Genomic DNA, 25,640 nt, shown 5'->3' on the forward strand with positions numbered 1-25,640 from the left:
GCCAGCTTGGCAGCGTTGACCGCACACAATTTCAAAGATACAAAACGGCTATTCCCAGCATCTCCTGTCTACGGGTTATGGTTTTGCCATTCAAATGCAACGGCCGACGGTTTCCTTGAGGTTCAAGTTGCTATTTGGATTGACACTCGATCCAAATTGCAAGTCAGACCGGCAATTGAATCCGACTAATCGATTTATCAGAAATGGCTTCGAGCACCACTGGTAACGTGAACTCGAAATCCCCTGCAAACGACGACGTGGGGTGTCTTCCCTGCAACAAATCAGTGGTGGGAGAATTAGCCCCACAGATTTCCCACACCACGTTGGGCCGCTACCTAGCGCGGACGCTCGTTGAGGTTGGCGTCCGGGATGTTTTTTCTGTTCCTGGGGACTTCAATCTCACCTTGCTGGACCATCTGCTGACGGAGCCTGGCCTCAACCTTGTCGGCTGCTGCAACGAGCTCAACGCCGGCTACGCGGCCGATGGGTACGCGCGATCCAGAGGCATGGGGGCCTGCGTCGTTACGTTCACAGTTGGGGGGCTCAGTGTCATCAATGCGATCGCAGGGGCTTACAGCGAGAATTTGCCAATCATCTGTATCGTGGGTGGCCCTAATTCTAACGACTATGGGACCAATCGCATTTTGCATCATACCATTGGGCTGCCAGACTTCAGCCAGGAGTATCGCTGCTTCCAGACGATTACATGCGCTCAGGTCTGTAGAATGTGATGTAATACTAGTATTGGATTGGAAGTTGAAATCAATCCTTTAGGAGGTGTAACGTTGTTAGAAATTAAAGAAACTGTGCAGGTTATAGTCAATCATTTGGACGAAGCTCAGGAGCTCATTGACCATGCGATTTCAACAGCAATTATAGAGAGCAAGCCTGTGTATATCAGCATTAGCTGTAATCTTGCTGCCATTCAACACCCCACTTTCGGCCGGCAACCTGTTCCATACAGTCTATCACCCGGGTAACAAATTCTGGAAATTTTATTAATTTATCTTCACTCCTCTTCAGCATTCGAGAATTTCAGGTTTGGGAATTTTTCTAACGAATATTTACATGGATTAACATCCACAGTGCTGGTTACACTTTTTAGCGCATTGGCCACTTGTGAAGATCAAACAAACACTACATTAGTGGTTGATATAAGAGTGCCCTGTTTTCCTTGTAGTTTTTGTCTATATGATTTAATTTTTCAATTTTTTGAATTTTTTTTATGGTTGAAATACTTGATAACAGGAGTGAGGTCAAAAAATTGACTTTCTTCTGGTCTATAAAAAAAATTGATTTTCTTCTGGTCTATCTTATTCTAAAATATAATAATGATGCCTTTTGTCCATCTTATTCTTATTCTAGAATCTAATAAGGATGGCTTTTGGAAATAGTAAGTCTCTATCTTATTTTAGATAAAATATTCTCAAAATCATGATAAAGATTGGATTTAGAATGAGATATAATAATGATGCCTTTTGTCCATCTTATTCTAAAATCTAACAAGGATGGCTTTTGGAAATAGTAAGTCTCTATCTTATTTTAGATAAAATATTCTCAAAATCAAGATAAAGATTGGATTTTGGAAATAGTAAGTTGAACAAGATGGCAGATTCCAAAATATCTTAAAATTTTGATGGATTTTGGAAACACTAAGTTTAATAAGATGGCAGATTTCAAAATATCTTAAAATTTTGATGGAGAGGAGTGTAGTCAACTCTTCTTGTTTGGTTATATTTTTTTGGAATGTGGTAGTTTATCTATTATAAGTTTTGAAGCTTTTCTGAGCATAAGTTTTGGCCAAATTTGTCTAGAATCCTGCAAGGAATGTGTTGAAATCACAAATTTAAGTTGTAACTTCTCCACAATCTTAATGCCCAGAAATTTTTAGAATGATTGATTCATATATAGAATCAAAAACTCTTTTAAATCAAAAAAAAATATTATAATTTCACTTCCAGGAACTTTAAAACATATTACAATTAAAAAACATCTTATTAAAATATTCTAAAATTTATAATCAAAATAAAAATATCTTTTTACCATAAATTTTACATATATTATCATTTCCAACCCCTTTAATTTTCTTTATATTAAGATTATGGATTCTCAACTTTTAATAATAATAGTGTGTAGTCAAAAGATTATGGATTCTCAACTTTTAATAATAATAGTGTGTAGTCAAAAGACCCTCGTACATAAGAATTATATTGAGATTATAGATTCTCAAATTTATAATCAAAATAAAAATATCTATCATAAATTTTACATATATTATCATTTCCAACCCCTTTAATTTTCTTTATATTAAGATTATGGATTCTCAACTTTTAATAATAATAGTGTGTAGTCAAAAGATTATGGATTCTCAACTTTTAATAATAATAGTGTGTAGTCAAAAGACCATCGTACATAAGAATTATATTGAGATTATAGATTCTCAACTTTTAGTTATGGTGTGTTGTCAAGTGACCCTTATACATAAGAATTATATTGACATTATAGATTCTCAATTTTTATAATAATTGTGAGAGATATAGTCTAGTTAATATTATGTTTTTCCTTCTAAGAGGTCACAGGTTCAAAACCAGAGGGGTAGAGTATGTATGCCTTCGTAGACTTAGCAGTCAAATCGCTGCACCAAGGTGGGTCCCTTGTCCCACAAACAAGGGGGTCTCATACACCAATTTGGTGTCTGGATTAGTTGCGACCTTAAAAATAGATATTATTATTATTATTATTATTATTAAATTTGAAATTTGATTTTATATTTTCAATTAATTTTATTTTTATATCCATAAAAAATAAATATATAATTAGTATTTAGAAATTATTTTATTTAATTTTGATAAAAATAAATAATCCAAAAACTTATTAACATTCGTACTGATTTTGAGAATGTAAGTTTTATAGTTATGAATTTAAGAACGTAAGAACATTTCTTTCGGTGAGATAGCTGTTGACCCGAAACTTTAGACATTTCACTTTCTCACACTTTAATTCCAAGGACAACTTATAACAATATATTTGATTTGCATTCATATCCACGGTATGTTTTTATGTGCTGCAATCTGGGTTTTGGTCCAATTTTTTACTCTCTAAACAATTCTCTGGAGACTTTTCGCTCTTTGTTTGCATTGGTGTTTACTGGACAAGGATGTTATTAGACTCTTAGTCTATCTTCAATGTCTTAAACCTGTTGTCTAGGCTTTTGGAGATTTATTGAGGCCAGTTGATGAGAGCTTTTGGATTGTGTTACGTTTTGGTAAGTTCAATTTTTTTATTATATTCAAATTGTCAGGATATTTTGGCTACCTGTCTCAATTTTGTGTGTCTGGTATTCCTGAAATGATTTTCAAATTGCATCTCTTAATTTTACTATATACTTAATTTTATTTTTGTTGATTTTCAATTTTTTTCCAAATTGATAGAGGGTTTCATAATTAATCATGTCTCTAGGTTTGAAATAATGAACTTCTGGTATTAGTGATATCCCAATTATATTTTGACATAGTTTCCCTTGAATCATATCAATTATGTAGGTTAAGCAATCCCAAAAGTTTGGAAGCAGCGGTGGACATGACAGCGGAATTCCTAAATGCAGCTGTGAAGCCAGTGTTGGTATGGGCCAAAGATAAAGGTTGTTAAGGCAAAAACTGCATTTCTGCAATTGGCATATGCCTTGGGTTATGCTGTGGCTGTAATGCCAGCTGCTAAGGGACAGGTTCCAGAGACACATCCTCATTTCATAGGGACATACTGGGGTGCAGCAAGTACAACATTCTTTGCTGAAATAGTTGAGTCTGCAGATGCATGTTTATTTGCTGGGCCTATTTTCAATGACTATAGTTCCGTGGGATATTCATTGCTCTTGGAGAAGAAGAAAGCCATATTCGTGCAGCCTAACAGGATGACTCTGGCAAATGGGCTTACTTTTGGGTGTGTGTTAATGAAAGATTTCTTAGGAGCCCTTGCTAAGAAGGTGAAGCACAACCCAGCATATTTCGAAAAGTATCAGCGTAGTTTTGTACCTGAAGGTGTTCGCCTGAAAAGTGCACCATATGAGCCCTAAGGGTCAATGTTTGAAAGTGCACCATATGAGCCCTTAAGGGTCAATGTTCTATTCAAACATATTCAGGCAAGGCCTCAAAGAATCTAACCAGATTCTGAATAAAAATGGTCAGACAATTATCTTTTGGTTGGCTTTGCTCTTAGAGGATACATTTGCAGTAGGATTACTGTTGATATTAGCTGGCAAAATTCGGTTGGTTGCAGGGCATGTTATCAAATGAAACTACTGTAATTGCTGAAACTGGTAACTCTTGGTTTAATTGCCAGAAAATTGTGGGTAAGCTGAACATCAATTCTCTAAAAGTAAACGCCTTTGTAATTTAGGAGTCTGCTTCTTGTTGCCAAGATGCGGGAAACCTACTGATTGTCGAGTATTACTTTTGTTGAATGGTTTTACATTAGACTGCTTAGCGTTTGTGGCTGCAAGGTTTTGTTACGAAGCAAAAGTGCTCTTTATCCTTGTTAGCAAAATACAAATCGCACAAGGAAATTTTAAGGTTCAGGGTGTGTTTAATGGAGTTTGGGCAGCAACGAAGTTTTCTCTGCTTCTTAGCTTGTGTTTGGGAAATTTCAGAAGGATTAGACGCATAGGCATGGCTAATTTTCATGGAAACTATTTCGTGCCAATAGATGTTGCTGCTTGCAGTCAATCAATAACAAAAGAATACTAATATCAAAATTCCAATATGAATGATGATAGAGGGATGATTGTTCTTTGATAAGGGACCTACTGTTATGATGCTCTATTTGAAGCTATAATTTTTTATATATTTGCAAGCTGTTTGTTCCCTATTTTGATTGTATGTTTGGCAGGTATGAGTTCCAAATGCGGTATTATGGATCAATGGGCTGGTCCGTGGGGGCAGCACTGGGATATGCTTAAGCAACGCCAGACAAGCGTGTAATTGCATGCATTGGTGATGGAAGCTTCCTGGTGCAGATGCAAGGATTTCATTTTTAAATTCTGTAATATTCTATTAATTAATAGCAATCACTGAGTACCAAGGTATATTATTTAATTCCTTGGAATGATCTATTTTTTTCCAAAAATTAGTCAGTTTTATCTCTAAATGTAGTCTTCCTTATCTGAACAGGTCACAGCCCAGGATGTGTCTACCATGCTTCGACAAGGGCAGAATACTATAATTTTTCTGATTAATAATGGAGGGTACACTGTAGAGATCAAAAATCATGATGCACGACATAATTCCATAAAGAATTGGAACTACACCTGTTTAATAGATGCCCTTCATAATGGAGAAGGGAAATGCTGGACTGTCAAGGTATTTTTCCATCTATCTGCATAGCATGGGCAACTTTTTTGCAGGGGCTTCTCGTTTCTTTTGTGATATGGGAGAATTTGTGCATAATGAATCGTGTTAATATGGTTGCTTTTCCCTTTTGCCATTTGCTTATGCCCATCTTTTAACCAACTCCTTTTCCTCGAAAATTACACTATCCTAGACTTGAGGGGACATTCTTTTTAATTGGCCAGGACTCAGTATCATATTGGAGTGTCTTTCTAATATTATCCATCTTGAGGTATCTGTTACACTGTTGACATTACAAAACTGTCTGTCAACTAAAGGACAACAATATTTATTGTTAGAAACCTTTGTAGTTGTTACTTTCACTAGCAGGTACTGTGTTGCTCAGCGAAATGAGGGACTAATGAAAGAAGAAAACCACTTGTCCCCAATTAGTCCATTTTGCTGACATGTCTCAATCAAATTAGAATGATCTGAATTTGCCAGCTTCCTTTGTTGATTAGATTATTATGGGTGTTTTCTATACTAGTCAACCCTGGATGGTATCGTGGTTTTCAATGCCAGTGCCTTTGAAAATGTGGACTTTTTCCTGGATATCCTTATTAGTTTGTTTTGCTGTAACATCTCAAACATGATCTTAATTTTCTAATTTATTTTGTGGATTCTTATCATGGAAGTTTTCTGCTCTTTGTCATGTTTCCATGGTATTGTATCATGCCAATACCTTTGAAAATGTGGGATGTCCCAATAATTCGTTTTGCTGACATATCTCGAGCAGGATCATAGTCCACTGGACCCTCTTGTTGATTCTTATTATGGGAGTATTTTGTTAATGTCAACGCTGTATGGTTTTGTATCATGCCACCAATGCCTCAGAAAATGTGGACCTTTTCCAGGATTTTAGTAGTCATTTAACTATGCCAAGTATTTGTTTTGCCACTTAACAGCACTGCTTCTTTCTGTGCAGGTTAAAACGGAAGAAGGTGTTCTACAGGCTATTAAAACTGCCTTAGGGCCAAAAAAGGATTGTTTATGTTTCATCGAAGTTATTGTACACAAGGATGACACAAGGAAAGAGTTGCTGAACTTGGGGTCCAAAATCTCAGCAACAAACAATAGGCGACCAAACCCTCAGCAGGGAGGCTTTGAAAAGAAAAGCAAATGGAAATACTTTCTGCAGCTCATGTCTAGGATACCTTTGTTTTTCTGGTCATCTTGTGGGATTATACGTTCTAATCACCGTATATCTTTGAATTTGATTCTCCTTAGATCTGAGGTTGAGGTGTGTCTCTCAACTGAGGCACACAGTATAAGGCTAGTTTCTGGTGCCCATGTAGCATCTTTAGTGTCAAACTTTGCAAGAGCAGTATGTGAGCCTTTTTTTCAAATACGGATAAAATAGAAAATACTCTTGCTTATGGCCAGTTACATCATCTATGTAATCAGCAGTTCCATTTGTATATGGAAAGTGTAAAAAAATATTTGGATTGTGTTTTTTTTGTCATAGATGTTGGGAATTTCTGGTAATTCCAAACAAAAACTGAACAGAGAATAATGCTCTGTTTTATTACAGGATCTTAACACAGGGAAGCTAAAAATTTGTTTCCAGAGAACAAAGATTCACACCCATTAAATAACTTGTATTCATTAATAAAACAACCGTTGTTACAAAAAGGATCTTCCTCTCACAGAGGGATTTCACTAGGAACGCTTCAGCTCCACAAAAAAAATTATTCTGTCTCTGTTTTGAAATTTTACACTGTTGTGTGTAAAAATTTCTTATATTTATGGTGCTGCATATTCCATTACAAAAAAAACTTACATTCATCGTTCTACGCTGTTGCGTATTCTTTGCATTCAACCTGCTAAAAAAAATTCCTCTTACATTCGCTGCTGCGAGTTTTTCCCATTCCAATACATTCACAAAAACTGGACATTCACGTTCTGCTGCATTTTGCCCTCTTTTTCATTCGCACTCAGCTGCGCTTCACTTACATTTCTCAACGGACAACAACAAATATTATATTCACGTTGTTGCGTGCTTCCTTTCGTTTTCTTCAACAAACAGAAACATTACATTTCAATTTCTGCACTGTTGTGCATAAAAGTTTCATTCATATGAGCTCGCGTCACTGCGCATTACATTTCAACAACACAACAGGAAACTACATACAAGTTCAACAACATAAAACACGGCATATGTATTTTTACATTCCATACTCCCGTGAAAAATAAAAATGAAATAAATTCTTCATCTACTTTCAACAACCGGAGTAAAAATTTCATTAATTATTGTACTGATAAATTGGCGGTCAATGAGAATTGCACTTCACGTCACGCAATATGCTGCAGGCCTGTACGCGACCGTTGATCTAATCCGACGGCTGTCTGTAGTTCCTCGAGGTCAAAATCGAAGAGACTTTATGCGCCGGGGAATGGCGGTTTTGGAAAGCACTGCCCAGACACGTGGCAGCAGTTGATTGTGATCGTTGCCTCCGGTGAAATACCAGCGATCAACATAAGGCAGTGCAGGGAAGCTTACGACGGTTTTGGCGCTGCACAAAGGCAGATTCTGACAAACACATCAGTTTAAATTAATATTTCAACACTCCCCTTTAATTTCAACTACTGGGTTATCAGTCATACCCAGACATTTCCTCAAAAATTGAAAACTTTTCTGTCCCAATGGTTTGGTCAGAATGTCTGCAACCTGCGCCTGAGTTCTGCAGTGTTCTAAAACAATTTCTCCATTGTTTACCAATTCCCTGATCTAATGAAACTTTGTGTCAATGTGTTTCGTTCTCCTATGAAACACAACATTCTTGGATAATGCAATAGCTGAGCTATTGTCACAAAAAATCACAGTTCATTTTGTTTGTTCTTGGCATAAACTCCTTAACATCCTTTTCATCCAAATTGTTTGACACGCTGCTGCTGTAGCTGCCACATATTCTGCCTCTGCTGTAGACAATGCTACAATAGGCTGTTTTTTAGAAGCCCATGAAATGGATCCTGAAACATGATCTTCATAAAAGAATGACTATTAATATATTTCAGCAAGGATTTCATAAGGACCCATTCACTAATAGCTTCAGCGATAATGATCAAGAATTACAGGCTCCTCCTAACTGTATGCATCGTCTCCTTTTGGCAGACTCTTCTCAAAAAAAGCTTAGATTGGCTGGAGAGCTCAAGGGACTTTCGGACTGTATTTCCTTCCTTCTCCATACTTGTGTAACTTTCTTCTTTTGCATGGTTCTAGCTTGTGTAAGAGCCCATGTTAAGTTACAATCACGTGCCATATGACCAATGTTATGACACTTGAAGCATTCTACATTGTTCATGAATAAGATTTCATGATTTCTTCCTGTAAAATTGTTTCTTGGAGGTTGTCGGAGACTATAACATCTATCTCTATGAGATGCTTTACAGTCTTTTTCCATATGACCAAAGTTTGAACAAGAATAACAATAACCAAAAAATGAACTTTGGTACCTGGGAGATGGAGGTTTCCTTGATGTACTTCTGAAGCCTTTCTGCCTTGAGATCCTTTGATGATAACCATTGCCTCTTGCCTCTTTGACATCATCTACATTTCTTTTTGGAGCTGGTTTTCTACTTGGAGCAAGATTTCTTCTTGGAATAGGATTTCTTCTATTGTAGCCTTGATTTTTCTCCTTGCCTTTGCTGGAACTAGGAGCATCACAATTTCTTTCTGGCTTCTTCACATCTCTTTTGCTTAAAGCATTTTCATTCTTGTTTGAGGGTTCACCTGCATACCCGAGTCCTGATTTATCAGATGGACATCTGTGATAGCTGAGCATGTCATCCAAGGCTTGAGAGCTCTTCAAGATTTTGTTCATCCCTTCAACCTTTTTTCTGAGGAGGACAATCTCTTCTTCCAATCTTTCACACTCATTATTCTTCTTTGCAAGTTGTTCCTCAGTTTCTTCCTTGCTACGAGTAGCTTCAGCTGCTACTATTTTAAGGGAGATGATATCTGACTTCATTTTGAAGATTTCTTCATTCTTTTCTTGACTGCTCTCCATTCTCTTCTCAGCTCCTTGTGCCTGTTTCCTGGCTTCTTGTAATTGAGACTTAAGGGAGGAGACCTCTACCTTGTACTGACCAATTTCTTCTTCAAGTTTGTTCACGCTCTTGTGCTTTTGTTCAAGTTGACATGACAAGGTATTTTCCTACTTCTTTGTTTTATTCAATTGATTTGTCATGGATATGACTTCCTCATGATGCTTCCTTTTGTTTTGATGAAATTCCTTCTTAAGCTTGGCAAGCTCTTCATCCCTTTCTTGTACTTGAAGCTTGATGAGGTCAATTTTCTTCCTTGTTTGATCTTGGTTACCAACTGGAGCTATCTTCTTAAGTGCCCCATTTTCCTTTTTCAAATTGTTAATCTCTTCCATGGCAGTCATAAGTTGAGCAAGGAATTCTTCTACAAAGTCATTTTCATTCTTTTCATCTTCTAGGTCTGCTTCAGCCTTAATGTCATCATTCTCATTTTTAGCTTCTATGATGGGTTCAGGATCTCCTTCTTGATTGATGGTCATGGTCAGTGCTCCTTTTGAGTGAAGGTCATGAAGTTTGTCCCATATATCCTTTGCTGATGAATGTTTTCCTAGATTCTTCTTTACAGAATCAAGTAGCCCATTCAAGATTGTATTTGCTGCTTTTGCATTGTACTCCTTGGATTCTCTATCCATTCTGCTATCATCAATCACTGATTCCCAAATTTCAATCCCTTGAGACTGTAAGAAAGTCCTCATTCTTTCTTCCCATATATTAAAGTTCCCATTGAGCCTTGGAGCCTCATCAAATTGATTGTCTTCTATTTTAGTAGTAGAGGGAGACACATCCTTCGGAGGATTGGAGACTTTCTTCCTTGACCTCGCCATTTGTGTTCTAAATGTCGAACTTCAAGCGGTTAAGCTTTGAATGAAGGAACCAGGCTCCAGCCATTCTTGCACTCTTAACTATGCTTCAAAATACTTGACTGTGTATTTAAAATAACTGACTATCCTCAACAGTAACACAAAAACTAACTTGAGAAATACCTTGGATTTTTTTCTTGACTGAGTCTTCACTCTGTTGGAGAAGCTGCTGCAACAAGAAATCCTTCCTTCAGCTTCTTTGACACATTCAAATAGCCTGGACAAGCTCTGATACCATGTTGGGAATTTCTGGTAATTCCAAACAAAAACTGAACAGAGAATAATGCTCTGTTTTATCACAGGATCTTAACACAGGGAAGCTAAAAATTTGTTTCCAGAGAACAAAGATTCACACCCATTAAATAACTTGTATTCATTAATAAAACAACTGCTATTACAAAAAGTATCTTCCTCTCACAGAGGGATTTCACCAGGAACGCTTCAGCTCTGCAAAAAAAAATTACTTTGTCTCTGTTTTGAAATTTTACATTGCTGTGTGTAAAAATTTCTTACATTTATGCTGCTACATATTCCATTACAAAAAAAACTTACATTCGCCCTTCTACACTGCTGCGTATTCTTTGCATTCAACCTGCTAAAAAAAAATTCCTCTTACATTCGCTGCTGCGAGTTTTTCCCATTCCAATACATTCACAAAAACTGGACATTCACGCTCTGCTGCATTTTGCCCTCTTCTTCATTTGCGCTTAGTTGCGCTTCACTTACATTTCTCAACGGACAACAACAAATATTATATTCACGCTGCTGCGTGCTCCCTTTCGTTTTCTTCAACAAACAGAAACATTACATTTCAATCTCTGCACTGCTATGCATAAAAATTTCATTCATATGAGCTCGTGCTGTTGTGCATTAAATTTCAACAACACAACAGAAAACTACATACAAGTTCAACAACATAAAACATGGCATATATATTTTTACATCCCATACTCCCGTGAAAAATAAAAATGAAATAAATTCTTCATCTACTTTCAACAACCAGAGTAAAAATTTCATTAATTATTGTACTGATAAACTGGCGGTCAACGAGAATTGCACTTCACGTCACACAATATGCTGCAGGCCTGTACGCGACCGTTGATCTAATCCGTCAGTTGTCTGCAGTTCCCCGGAGGTCAAAATCGCACAGACTTTATGCGTCGGGGAATGGCAATTTTGGAAAGGACTGCCCAGACACGTGGCAGCAGTTGATTGTGATCGCTGCCCTCCGGTGAAATACCAGCGATCAGCATAAGGCGGTGCGGGGAAGCGTACGACGGTTTTGGCGCTGCACAAAGGCGGATTCCGGCAAACACAGCAATTTAAATTAATATTTCAACAATAGAAGCAGAGTTGTTTCGCAGTTGTATTTCTAATTGGGAGGCAATGTTGTTTCTATGTTTGTACATTCTTTATGAAAGAAAAGAAAACAACCAGGTAGAAAATCATTTGTCCCCAGTGAGAAAAAAACCCTCTTTGTTGCTATCCATACCTCCTTGTAACATGGCAGTTCTAATATTTAGAATTTCGTGTGTATGTTGAATTATTATCTTTGTCCTGTAGTTTCCTCTAAATTTGTTGCAGTTTGCTCTCTAAGATTAGCAAATGGTACCAAAGTCGTTGTTGGCTTCACTGGATGCCTTCATTTCCGAGCTAAGAAGACTTGATGCATTGAATCTTGGGCCTTTTTTGAGGTCTTCATGGGAGAACTAGATAGATATGATTGTCTAGCTTAAGGTGCTCAAATAAGACACTGTTGTGTTGCTGCAGCAGTGACTTTTATCTTTTGGAGATAGATAGTTTCAGCAAAACGCTGGGAATATCTCTGTGGTATGAGAAATAACATTTAGACATTTGGATATTGAGAAATTCAATGGCTACAACTTCAATTTGTGGAGGTTGAAGATGGAATTTCTGCTTATTGAAAGATAGCAGAAGGAAATCATCATGAAGGACACAAAACCCAACACTGTGAAGCATGGAGATTGGGACAAGATACATGATAAGGCCATTGCCTTGACTAGTCTTAATCCTGATTATGTGCTAATGATGTGTCTAGGTCAACTACAGCAAAAAAACTTTGGGATAAGCTTGCTCATTGTGCAAAGCTAAATCTTTCATCAATTCGACATTTCTATAGAAGTTGTATGCTCTGAAGATGGAGGATGATGATAGCATTATAAATCAAATTAGTGCTTTCCATGCCTTGTTTATTTATATGAAGGCCATCATTGACCAAGGACAATAAACTATGCATAACTTTGTACTGTGGTCTTCAAGATTCTTGAAAAATCTAATACTTGCCATCAGTGGAGCTACAAGAGTAGAATATCTCAAGTTGGATGAGATCATGGGTTATGCATAACCTTGCACTGTGGTCTTCAAGATTCTTGGAAGAATCTAATACTTGCAATCAGTGGAGCTACAGGAGTAGAAAATACCAAGTTGGATGAGATCATGGGTTAGTTGCTGCAGCAGAAGACACGAAGCAGAACTTTCCAAATAAACATTGATTCAGAGGCTAAGATGAGTAGGAGTTGCTCTAAGGAGTGAAATAATAAGAGATCCAGTGAGAGGAAATTTAGATATAGTGGAAAATATGCGAGTAAGGGTAGGAAGCAGCCTGGGTTGATTTACTGAATGTCCGACATAACAATATCAAATACAAGCTTGACAGTTTCAAGAAAAAAAAGCAAATAAGAAGGATTCAGTTGCCAGAAATTTTAGTTGTGAAGATAGCATGTATCTCTCTTTGACATGTTTGTTAAGAAATGTCGATAATGAGGCATGGTAGGTTGATTCAGGAGCTTCCAATGGAGTGGTTCTTGGAATATGAAGAACCACATGAAGGAAAATTATTTCTTAGAGGTAATTTTAGTTATGAAATTGTTGGACATGACGGCATAAAAGTCCAATACATAGATGGACCCATGAATTAGATTTTCAATGTGTAGTGTTACTACTCAATCTGTCATCCTGAATGTCTGAAAGCCCCAAGCACTGAGATGATAGATTTGGGTAACCAGGAGGTTAGCCACCGCAGCTCCTCAACCCTCCACTGCGCTTTAGGCTGGCTCTTCTCCAACTCAAGGGAGGCTTCCCTAATGAGGGTTGCTGGAAATTAAAGTTATGAAGTGCAAGCTGATGTGAAGGGCAATTTTCAGCAAACCCAGTTTGAAAGTTGAAAAGAAAATGAAAATATGGTGGGCTAGAGATTTGTGCCTAATCTATTTGCTGAATAGAGTCACAACATGTTGGAATATTAATTCCAATTGCCGTGCAGCATTGCTGAAGTCGCCAGTAAACCGCAACATCAGTCAAACAGCGACCATAGCGCTGTTTTGCAAAACCGTTCGTACGCTTCCCCGCACCGCTCTTGTTGGCCAGCGGTATTTTCCGAAGGGGCTCCAATCACCCCGACTTGCTGCCACGCGTCCACTGTACGTCTCCAAAACCACCAATCTCCCAGCCAGTAAAGCTCGTGTGGATTGGGCAAGCGATATTCGTCCGATTGCAAGGATGGCTTCCCACCGTTGATCAAAGTCAAAGCTGCGTACAGGTCTGCAGGGTATGGACATTGCGTGAAGTTTCATTTTGACCGCATGAGAAATAAATTCACCGCCATGCTGAAGTAACTAAAGAATTTAATGAAGTGTACTGCGGTTGGTATGTAGGTGAAGAATTTAATTCACGGGAGTAATTTTATTTTTAACACGGCACAAGTAAAAAAAAGGGGTATGCTATGTTTTGATTTTATTCTGGCATATGCAAGTAAAACGCACAGCAGTGCGAAAAAGAGAGAAGGAGCAGCGTTGAAAAAAAATGTGAAGTGTACAGCAGTGTGTGAGGGTAAGGGCACAACAGTGCGAAATGAAAAACCAGAACAAAGTAATGTGAGATGGCATGAGACGCAGCAGCGTGAAGAAAATTTATCCACAGCAGTGCGAATGTGTAATGTGTGAAGCAGCGTGAAATTTTGTTTTTGAAAGCAAATGGAGAATGCACAGTAGTGCCAAGAAAATGTGCGAAATGAAAACTGTGGGGAGCACAGCAGTGTGAAGAAAAGAAAAGGGCTCGCGGCAGCGAATGAAGAACAGGGGATTTTTGAAATGTGCAGCAGCGCATTGAAATGTATTCTCCAGCAGTATGAATATAATGAAGCCAGAAGTGTGTAAATGGTGTGAGTAAAGAAATGGTTTTTCACCCCACAGTGAATGTAATGTAAGAAATTTGTTTTTTACAACATATGTAAGAATTGTTATTATAGCAGTATATGTAAAAGTTTTTATTTTACAGCAGTGAATGTAAAAGTTTTTCACATAGCAGTGAATGAGAATTTTACACAGCAGTGTAAATTTTTTTTATGGAGGCAGAGTAATTTTGTTTTGGTAAAAGTTCTTGGTGAATCCCTCTGTTAAAGAGGAAGGTGCTTTTCAGCACAGTCTTTGGTGAATCCCTCTGTTAAGAGGAAGATCTATTGTCTTTGGTGAATCCCTCTGTCAAGAGGAAGATGCTTTTCAGCATAGACTGGTGAATCCCTTTGGTTAAGAGGAAGATGCTCTTCAGCATAATCTCTTGGAGAATCTCTCTGTGTGAGGAAGATACTTTTGTAAAAGCAGTGTTGGTGAATCCCTCTATTGAGAGGAAGACTCTTTTGTAACAGTAGCTGTGTGATCCCTCTGTAAGAGGAAGAAGTTTGTATCAGGCATTTTATTAATGAATACAAGTTTGATTTGTATGTGGAAAACTCTGTTTGCTCAGGAATATTTTTTTTAAGCTTCCCTGTGTCAAAGGTCCTGTGGCAGAAACAGAGCATTGTCTCTCTGTTCAGTTTTTTTTTTTTTGGAATTTTACTAGAAAAATTCCCAACAGTGGTATCAGAGTCGATCTAGGCTATTTGAAGGTGTCAAAGAAGCTGAAGGAAGAAGTTTTTTGCTGCAACAACTTCTCCAGTAGAGTGAAGTCTCAGGCAAAAAAAATCCAAGGTATTTCTCAAGCTAATTTTTGTGTAGCTGTTGAAGAAACAGTCAGTTATTTTTAAAACACAGTCAAATATTTTGAAGCATAGTTAAGAATGGCAAGGTCAAGGAAGAAGTCTCCAATCCTCTTAAGGATGTGTCTCCCTCTACTACTAAAATAGAAAACAATCAACTTGAAAGCTTTCTATTTGAGGCTCCAAGGTTCAATGGGAACTTTTATATATGGGAAATAAAAATGAGGACTTTCTTACAGTCAGAAGGGATTGAAATTTTGGAATCAGTGATTGATGATAGCAGGATGGATAGAGAATCCAAGGAGTACAATGCAAAAGCAGCAAAGACAATCTTGGATGGACTGCCTGATTCTGTAAAGAAGAATCTAGGAAAATATTCATCAACAAAGGATATATGGGACAGACTTCATGACCTTCATGCAAAGGGAGCAGTGATCATGACCATCAGTCAAGAAGGAAATTCTGAACTCATCATAGAAGCTGAAAATGAGAAGGTTGACCTCATCAAGCTTCAAGTACAAGAAAGGGATGAAGAGCTCGCCAAGCTTAAGAAGGAACTTGATCAAAGCAAAAGGAAGCATCATGAAGAAGTCATATCCATGACAAATCTATTGAATAAAGAAAAGAAGCAGGAAGATACCTTGTCAAGTCAACTTGAACAAAGGCACAAGAGAGTGAACAAACTTGTAGAAGAGATTGGACAGTACAAGGTAGAGGTCTCTTCCCTTAAGTCTGAATTACAAAAAGCTAGGAAACATGCACAAGAAGCTGAGAAGAAAATGGAGAGAAGTCAAGCAAAAAATAAAGAAATCTTCAAAATGAAGTCAGATATCATCTCCCTTAAAATAGTAGCAACTGAAGCTACTCCTAACAAGGCAGAAACTGAGGAACAACTTGCAAAGAAGAATAATGAGTGTGAAAGATTGAAAGAAGAGATTGTCCTCCTCAGAAAAAAGGTCGAAGGGATGAACAAAATCATGAAGAGCTCTCAAGCCTTGGATGACATGCTCAGCTATCACAGATGTCCATTTGATAAATCAGGACTTGGGTATGAAGGTGAACCCTCAAACAAGAATGAAAATGCTCTAGGCAAAAGAGATGTGAAGAAGACAGAAAGAAATGGTGATGCTCCTAGTTCTAGCAAAGGCAAGGAAAAAGACCAAGGCTACAATAGAAGAAATTCTACTCCACGTAGAAAACCAGCTTCAAGAATAAATGTTGATAATGTCAAAGAGGCAAGAGGCAATGGTTATCATCAAAGGATCTCAAGGCAGAAAAACTTCATAAGTACATCAAGGAAACCACCATCTCCCAGGTACCAAAGTTCATTTTTTGGTTATTGTTATTTTTGTTCAAACTTTGGTCATATGGAAAAACACTGTAAAGCATATCATAGAGATAGATGTTATAGTTTTCGACAACCTCCAAGAAACAATTTTACAAGAAGAAATCATGAAATCTTATTCATGAACAATGTAGAATGCTTCAAGTGTCATAACATTTGTCATATGGCACATGATTGTAACTTAACATGGGCTCTTACACAAGCTAGAACCATGCAAAAGAAGAAAGTTACACAAGTATGGAGAAGGAAGGAAATACAATCCGAAAGTCCTTCGAACTCCCCAGCCAATCTAAGTTTATTTTGAGAAGATTTTGCCAAAAGGAGACAATGCATACACTTAGGGGGAGCCTGTAATTATTGATCATTATTGCTGAAGCTATTAGTGAACGGGTTCTTATAAAATCCTTGCTGAACCATATTAACAATCATTCTTTGATGAAGATCTTCTTATAGGGGAGAGATATGAAATTAAATCTGCCATAAAAGCAGAGAAGAAAAGGGTTGCAGGATAGCTTGGAGATGCAAAGATTGGAAATCTTGCCTAAGGCAGAGAGAAAGAGGATATTACATGCTTGGAGTGCCTGAGCACAGCAGTTGAAATTAAAGGGGAGTGTTGGAATATTAATTCCAACAGCCGTGCAACGTTGCTGAAGCCGCCAGTAAACCGCAGCATCAGTCAAACAGTGACCACAGCGCTATTTTGCAAAACCGTTCATACGCCTCCCTGCACCGCTCTTGTTGGTCAGCGGTATTTTCCGAAGGGGCTCCGATCACCCCGACTTGCTGCCACATGTCCACTGTACGTCTCCAAAACCACCAATCTCCCGGCCGGTAAAGCTCGTGTGGATTGGGCAAGCGATATTCGTCCGATTGCAAGGATGGCTGCCCACCGTTGATCAAAGTCAAAGCTGCGTACAGGTCTGCAGGGTATGGACATTGTGTGAAGTTTCATTTTGACCGCATGAGAAATAAATTCACCGCCATGCTGAAGTAACTAAAGAATTTAATGAAGTGTACTGCGGTTGGTATGTAGGTGAAGAATTTAATTCACGGGAGTAATTTTATTTTTAACACGGCACAAGTAAAAAAAAAAGGGGTATGCTATGTTTTGATTTTATTCTGGCATATGCAAGAAAAACGCACAGCAGTGCGAAAAAGAGAGAAGGAGCAGCGTTGAAAAGAAGAAAAAAATGTGAAGTGTACAACAGTGTGTGAGGGTAAGGGCATAGCAGTGCGAAATGAAAACCAGAACAGAGTAATGTGAGATGGCATGAGACGCAGCAACGTGAAGAAAATTTATCCACAACAATGCAAATGTGTAATGTGTGAAGCATCGTGAAATTTTGTTTTTGAAAGCAAATGGAGAATGCACAGTAGTGACAAGAAAATGTCCGAAATGAAAACTGAGGGGAGCACAACAGTGTGAAGAAAATAAAAGGGCTTGCGGCAGCGAATGAAGAACAGGGGATTTTTGAAATCTGTAGCAGCGCATTGAAATGTATTCTCTAGCAGTATGAATATAATGAAGCCAGAAGTGTGTAAATGGTGTGAGTAAAGAAATGGTTTTTCACCCCACAGTGAATTTAATGTAAAAAATTTGTTTTTTACTGCATATGTAAGAATTGTTATTATAGCAGTATATGTAAAAGTTTTTTATTTTACAGCAATGAATGTAAAAGTTTTTCACATAGCAGTGAATGAGAATTTACACTGTAGTGTAAATTTTTTTTTTATGGAGGCAGAGAAATTTTGTTTTGGTAAAAGTTCTTGGTGAATCCCTCTGTTAAAGAGGAAGGTGCTTTTCAGCACAGTCTTTGGTGAATCCCTCTGTTAAGAGGAAGATCTGTTGTCTTTGGTGAATCCCTCTGTCAAGAGGAAGATGCTTTTTAGTATAGACTGGTGAATCCCTCTGGTTAAGAGGAAGATGCTTTTCAGCATAATCTCTTGGAGAATCCCTCTGTGTGAGGAAGATACTTTTGTAAAAGCAGTGTTGGTGAATCCCTCTGTTGAGAGGAAGACTCTTTTGTAACAGCAGCTGTGTAATCCCTCTGTAAGAGGAAGAAGTTTGCATCAGGCATTTTATTAATGAATACAAGTTTGATTTGTATGTGGAAAACTCTGTCTGCTCAAGATTTTTTTTTTAAGCTTCTCTGTGTCAAAGGTCCTGTGGCAAAAACAGAGCATTGTCTCTCTGTTCAGTTTATTTGTTTTTGGAATTTTACCAGAAAAATTCCCAACACAACAAAGGCACAAATGGGGGCTGTTCTAAAGATGAGAAAGAGGTAATGTGGCTGAGAAGTACAAGCCAATGTTACCCTTTACTTGCTACTCTATATTGCAGAAATAAACATGGGGTTATTGATATGATGACAACATTCCATGCTCAAAGAAATTATAATTACTCAGAGTTATGGTAATGTATATATATTCAATCCATAAGTCGAAACAACGACATAATCATTGACAAAACCCAATAGAAAATGGGAATGGTATTACCAAATTCTTGCTTCCAAAAAGAACATATCTAGATTACTTTAACAAAACAGATAATATTTAAAATCTGAAATACAGCCTCACCACAAGATATTTGCAAAACCTACAAACACATCCCACATATTACCATTAAAGCTCCAAGGGAGAGAAATCTCCCAAATCCAACCATTCCTGTAAAGCAAGGAAGCTGCTCCTTTAAAGTCTCTTGCTCCATGTTTGAAAGGAGCGGTTTCATAAAATAAGTTGAAGCCCCACCATTTGGCTGGAAACTGTGATGACCCGAGGTTTTATACTAAACAATGTCGAGGCCAATTATGGAGAATAGCTTCGCAGCATGAACAGTGGCTCATAAAATTATGTCGATGGCATATAGTAAGGCCAACTACTCAACGGCAAGCATATTAACGATGCTTGAATCATATGAATTAAATATAATTTCCTCATTCTAATTAAATATGAATTAAATAGAATTGAGTTCTAATTTCTATATAGTAAACAGAATTGAGTTCTAACCTCTATATGTCCAGGTAATTTTTGTTGGGTTTGTATAAAATAAACAATTCAAGTACCGGACACATGTTGTATTTTTACGTAAATGAGTACTATATCTTTTTTTATTCATGTTCGAAGGGGATTTTTTTTCCTGACGTGTATGTAATTTCATATGCACAACCGATTTTAGTGTGAATATTGTTGTTCAGAGAGTTTGACCGGTTATCTAATGTAATAAGTCTGTGAGGACTCATTATGTTGATGTTCAGCGAGTTGTGGCAACTTAATTGTAAGTGTTAGTTGTTTGAAATTAATTTGCGGTTACTCCCTGTGGTAGCGGTCACAACTCTTTTCTACTTTGTCTAAACTAATTTGCTACTAGCAACTCAACTCTCTTTTACTTTGTAGCAAACTTTCAGTTTTTTTAACATTGTTGCTAAAATATAGTATTGTATATTAACATTATATTTATGGAAACTCTTTATAATACAATACAGGTATAAAGTTATTTTTAATATAAAATATGTATAAATTTTTATGAATAGTTCCAAAATGTTATTATATTTTATAATTCAACATTTTTATGATATTTATCATTATTCATATTTTTCATTAATAAAATACAAAAATAATATTGTTATTTCTATGTTATATTCTCGTTATAATTAATTTTCTGCATAGTTAGTGTGTTAGGTGGAATAAAACACCAATTATGCTTAAAAAGGTAAAAGTATTTCACATTTCGGAAATGGAGCAACTCACAACCAGTGTCTCTCTGTTTTCCTCGCCACTCTCAGTCCATCATATTACATCCACGCGGGCATTATAGGACGAAATATTCTACGGCATCTCTGGCAATTTATCTCCAAAAATAAAGTTGTAGGTTAGCCAACGAATTCTGAGGCTGCTCAATCTGTAGTTTCATGAGATGAATTATTCTGTTATCCTCGTGAAAGCCAAAAAGGACAAGGTGCACTACTCCTCTAACGAGTTAATTGTTGCACTGTTTCATCTCACCCATGATACCACGCCTTTAAAAATAGGCGTTGTCACCGAAAGTCACAATTTTGTTTGGAAAATAAAATTTGGCTGTAATTTGACCATTTTGTTTTCAAAAAAATATAATTGTAGGATTATTTCAATTATTTTTTTATAGTAAAAGTAATTTAACATCATCAAAAAAATCCCTGTAGAATTTTTTAAATCATTTTTTGATAGTAAAAATAAATTTAATACCATAAAAACACTTAGACACCTAAAATCTTGAAATTTAACAATTCTAATCTAAATTTCCCAAAAAATAACCAAATTTTAATCAAAATCTTATGAAATGAATTTTCACTATTTTGCAGCCAAAATAATGGCCTCCTTAAACTACTCTTTAAAAATACCCATCATTAAGGCGACCTACTCTAAATTCAGTGCGGGAGAGACCTTTGTAGAAGTTTATCAAAAGTTAAAAGCATACAAGGAAACTTGTTGGCGCAATGGTTAATTAAACAAGAAATGTATAAATGAAACTGAAAGAAATTGAATGCAAAAGGCACAAGTAAAAACACAATGTTTTACGTGGTAAACCCTTGACAGGGTGTCAAGGAAACATCCACCGGGCAAGGGATTGGATTTTCTATTTAATCAACAATGATTCTCCTCCTTACAATAGTTCGGGCATTCATCATTTTATAGGAGCCTCATCCATTACATAACTGTTGTTTCGTTATAAAACCAACTGGGCAGTAAATACAATTTTTACACATATTTACAATTAGTTGTCAAATTCCAACAAACTCCACCTTGACAACAATTTTCCTAATTCCTTGCCCATGCCCATTCATCATCTCTCCTGCAAGCCAAGAGAAGCTAAACACCATCGCAACGACTAAACACCATCGCAACTTCTCTACTGTAACTGGCTTCGTAAATATGGCTATACAATTTTCTCGTGTATGGACCTTCTTAAGAGCTATTTTTCCGTCATCGATCACATGTCTCAAAAAATGATACCTTACATCAATGTGCTTGCTTTTGCTGTGATAAGTTGAATTTGTAGCCAAGTGAATAGCACTCTGACTGTCATAGAGTACATTCACTCTCTCCTACGTCCTTCCAATCTCATCAAGTAGACCCTTTAACTAGATTGCTTCTTTACTAACATCTGAAGCAGCTATATATTCTGCTTCGGTAGTGGACAACGCAATTGTTTCTTGAAGCTTTGACATCCAACTAATTGCTCCACCTGCAAGAATAAAGACATAACCTGTAGTAGATCTCATTTTGTCCAAATCACTTGCATAATCAACATCTACATATCCGTAGACTGATCCTTCACTACCATTAAAGATGATGCAATGGTCACTTGTGCCTCTTAGATATCGAAGCACCCATTTCACTGCTCGCCAATGTTCTTCACCTGGATTTGCCATGAACCTGCTGACAACTCCAACTACATGTGAAATGTCAGGTCTTGTAGATACCATCGCATACATTAAGTTGGGAAGCTAATAGAACATTAATAGGTTTCACATTGTTCATACAGAACTTTTCAAGTACTCTTTCCACATACCTCTGATGTGATGACCAAAGCTTACCATTTTTCCTGTCTATGTGTATCTCCATGCCCAAGATATGTTTTGCTACTCTAAGATCCTTCGTATCAAACGTCCTAGAGAGCTAAACCTTTAACTTGTTGATCTCTTCCATGCTTTTGCTTGCAATAAGCATATCGTCAACATACAAAACTAAGATAATGTATATACCACTAAAACTCTTGAAGTATACACAATGATCATACTCACTTCTAATAAAGTTCTAGCTCACCATGAAGGAGTCAAACTTCTTGTATCATTTCCTGGGAGACTGCCTCAGGTCATATAATGATTTCTTGAGCTTGCAAACTAACCTTTTGTTGCAACATTCTACAAAACCTTCTGGTTGTTCCATATATATCTCTTCATCCAAATCACCATGTAGAAAAGTTTTTTTAACATCTAATTGTTCTAACTCAACTTTAAGTAATGCAGTTACTGCCAACATAGTACAAATAGAAACAAGTTTTACAACTGGTGAAAAAATATCATCAAAGTCAATACCTTCAACCTGAGAATATCCTTTTGCTACCAGACTTGCCTTATACCTTTCGATACTTCCACCAACCTTCCGTTTCAATTTGAAGACCCATTTGCATCCAACAACACTTCTCCCTTCAGGAAGTTCTACAAGATCCCAGATATTGTTCTTGGCTAAGGAATCAATTTCTTCGTCCATAGTCGTTTTCCATTTTTCGCTATCTGTATCATCTACTGCTTCCTGATAACAAGAAGGTTCCTCATCTTCGGTAATTAAAGCAAAAGATGAAGCAAAATATTCATACCTTTTGGGAGTTTTTCTTTCCCTTGTAGACCTTCTTAAAGTGACTGGTTGTTGAACTGGTTCAGAAACTTCAATAGCTTCCTTTGTATCTTCAACACCTTCCTTTCAACTTTCAAGAAAAGGTCTAGCCTCCAACTAAATTTGTTGATTTGGTGATACATGTTCCTGTTCAATTCTTTCAAAATTTGATTTTAAAAGAGAAGATTCGTCAAATGTTACATCTTTACTAATGACCATCTTCCGCGACGTAGGATCCCATAACGTATATCCTTTCACCGCATAGTCATACCCAACAAAGACATAACATTTCGATTTTGGATCTAATTTTGAACTCTAATTTTTAGGAATAATAGCATAGGTATCACAACCAAATATTCTTAAATGTGAATAATCACAAGATTGACCTGACCAAACTTCTTCAAGAATTTTACAATTAATTGCTACTGAAGGTGATCTGTTAACTAAATAACAAGCAGTGGATACTGAGTCTGCCCACAACTCCTTTTGCAAGTTAGCATTGCTGATCATGCTTCTGCCTCTTTCCATAAGAGTCTGATTCATACATTCAGCAACACCATTTTGCTGAGGAGTATAAACAACAGTTTTGTGTCTAACAATTCCTTCATCCTTACAGTGTTGTTCAAATTCTAGAGAAGTAAATTCACCACCATTGTCAGTTCTTAAACATTTAATTGATTTGCTTGTTCTTTTTTCTACCATTGCTTTAAATTGCTTAAAGACATTGAATACATCAGCTTTCTTTTTCAGCATAAAGACCCAAACTTTACGGGAGAAATCATCAATAAACATTAAAAAATATAGAGCACCTCCATTTGATAGAACAGGAGATGGTCCCCACATATCAGAATGAATATAGTCTAAAATTTCTTTACTGTTATGAATTCCAGTTTTAAATCTCTGTTTACATTGTTTTCCATACACACAATGTTTACAAAAATCCAACTTCAAGGATTTCAAAATAGGAAGTAATTTACGGTTCATCAGTACTTGAAGACCTTTCTCGCTCATGTGACCCAATCGCTGATGCCATAGGCGAGTACCTTATTCTTCTTTCTCTTACACAATTGTTGCTTCACTGTCGTGAGTACTTCCTTTGAGTCTGTAAATATTTCCGACTTTTTCTACCTTCATAACAACTAGGATGCCTTTTGAGATTTTCAGCACTCCATAAAGCTATAAACTTATAACCATTCGAATCTAGCACTCGCAAATAAATCAAATTTTTCTTCAATTCGGGTACATGTCTAACACTAGTTAATGTTCTAACTATGTTATCATACATTTTAATCCTGATATTTCCCATCCCAACAGTCTAACATGATACATTATTACCCATAAACACAGAACTACCATTCACATCTTCATACGAAGTAAACCATTTCTGTGTGGACACATGTGATGAGAAGCCCCAGAGTCTAACAGCTAACTTCCAAAATCTTGAGAGACATTACATACAGGAAAGTTTCATCTATCATACACAATTCTTTAGCAGATAAAACTTCGTCTATCATACCTGAATCAACTTGATTTGCTTCCTTCTTTGGGTTATCAGACTCTTTTCATTTCCAACAGTCTTTCTTGAGATGTCCAATTTTATTACAGTGCCAACATTTTGCCTTACACTTCTTTCCATTTAATTTTGATCTGGAAGACCCCCTTGTTTTTTCTCCTCTCTCCATTGACCGTCCTCTAGCTATCATGGCTTCTGGTGCAATTGTCTCAATACTATATTTCCTCTATACTTCTTCAGATAAGAGAGCTCCCACAACTGATTCAAATTTCAAAGAATCAATAGTGCTCAAATTGATTGAAGTTATGAAGTGGTCCCATGACTCGGGCAGAGAACACAATACTTTGTTTTCTTCCTGAATTTTAACTTCCATATCTAATAATTGGCATATAAGTGTATTAAAAACATTTAACTGTTCTGCAACTTTTGTACCCTTCTTCATCTGAAGACTGTACAATTGTATTTTTAAATAAATTATATTGGTTAATGACTTTGTCATATATAGTTTTTCCAATTTTTACCATAAACCTGCAGTTGTACTCTCTTCAACAATGTTGAAGAGAACTTCATCCGCCAGGCATAACCTGATGGTACTAAGAGCTTGGGCATCCAAGTTCTTCTAGTCTGAATCTATCATACTAGCAGGGTTCTTATTTGCCTCATCCAAAGCTTTGTGAAACCCTTGTTGCACCAACGAATCCCTAACTTTCAGTTTCCATAGAGCAAAGTTGTTCTTGCCGGTGAATTTCTCCACTTCAAACTTTGCATTCATCATTTTAGCCATTTCTTTCCTACAAATCCTTCCTCCTAGGGTTTCCTTGTTTCATTTAGGGTTTATTTTGGTTTCCCTTATTCATAAATCTGAGTAAAACCAAATTTCTCAATCTCCCCTTTTGAAAAACAAAACCTTATTTCAATTTTCTGGATTCTATTATTTAAAAAAAAAATGCCCCATTTTTTTCAAACAGAGAAACCCTTCAACAGAGTTTGTTGAAAAAAAAACTTGTTTTTCTTTCCTTTAAAATTAATGAAACCCTACTTCTGCCATCAATAAAAAATTTCTGCTCTTTTTTTTAGCCCAAAAAAATTTTGAAAAAAAAAATGGTTGTAAAAAATACTACCCAGATCTTCC

General features: G+C 36.8%; 1 pseudogene; it reads left to right on the forward strand.

The window, feature by feature from the left end:
• The first annotated feature begins 203 nt into the window (after positions 1-203).
• LOC149240976 (pyruvate decarboxylase 1-like) lies at positions 204-11,520 on the forward strand (annotated as a pseudogene).
• Positions 11,521-25,640: the final 14,120 nt, after the last annotated feature.

This window comes from Pinus tabuliformis, chromosome 8 (assembly GCF_031772625.1).
Source record: "Pinus tabuliformis cultivar Carrire ecotype Pingquan chromosome 8, CPIR1, whole genome shotgun sequence".
NCBI classification, from domain to species: domain Eukaryota; kingdom Viridiplantae; phylum Streptophyta; class Pinopsida; order Pinales; family Pinaceae; genus Pinus; species Pinus tabuliformis.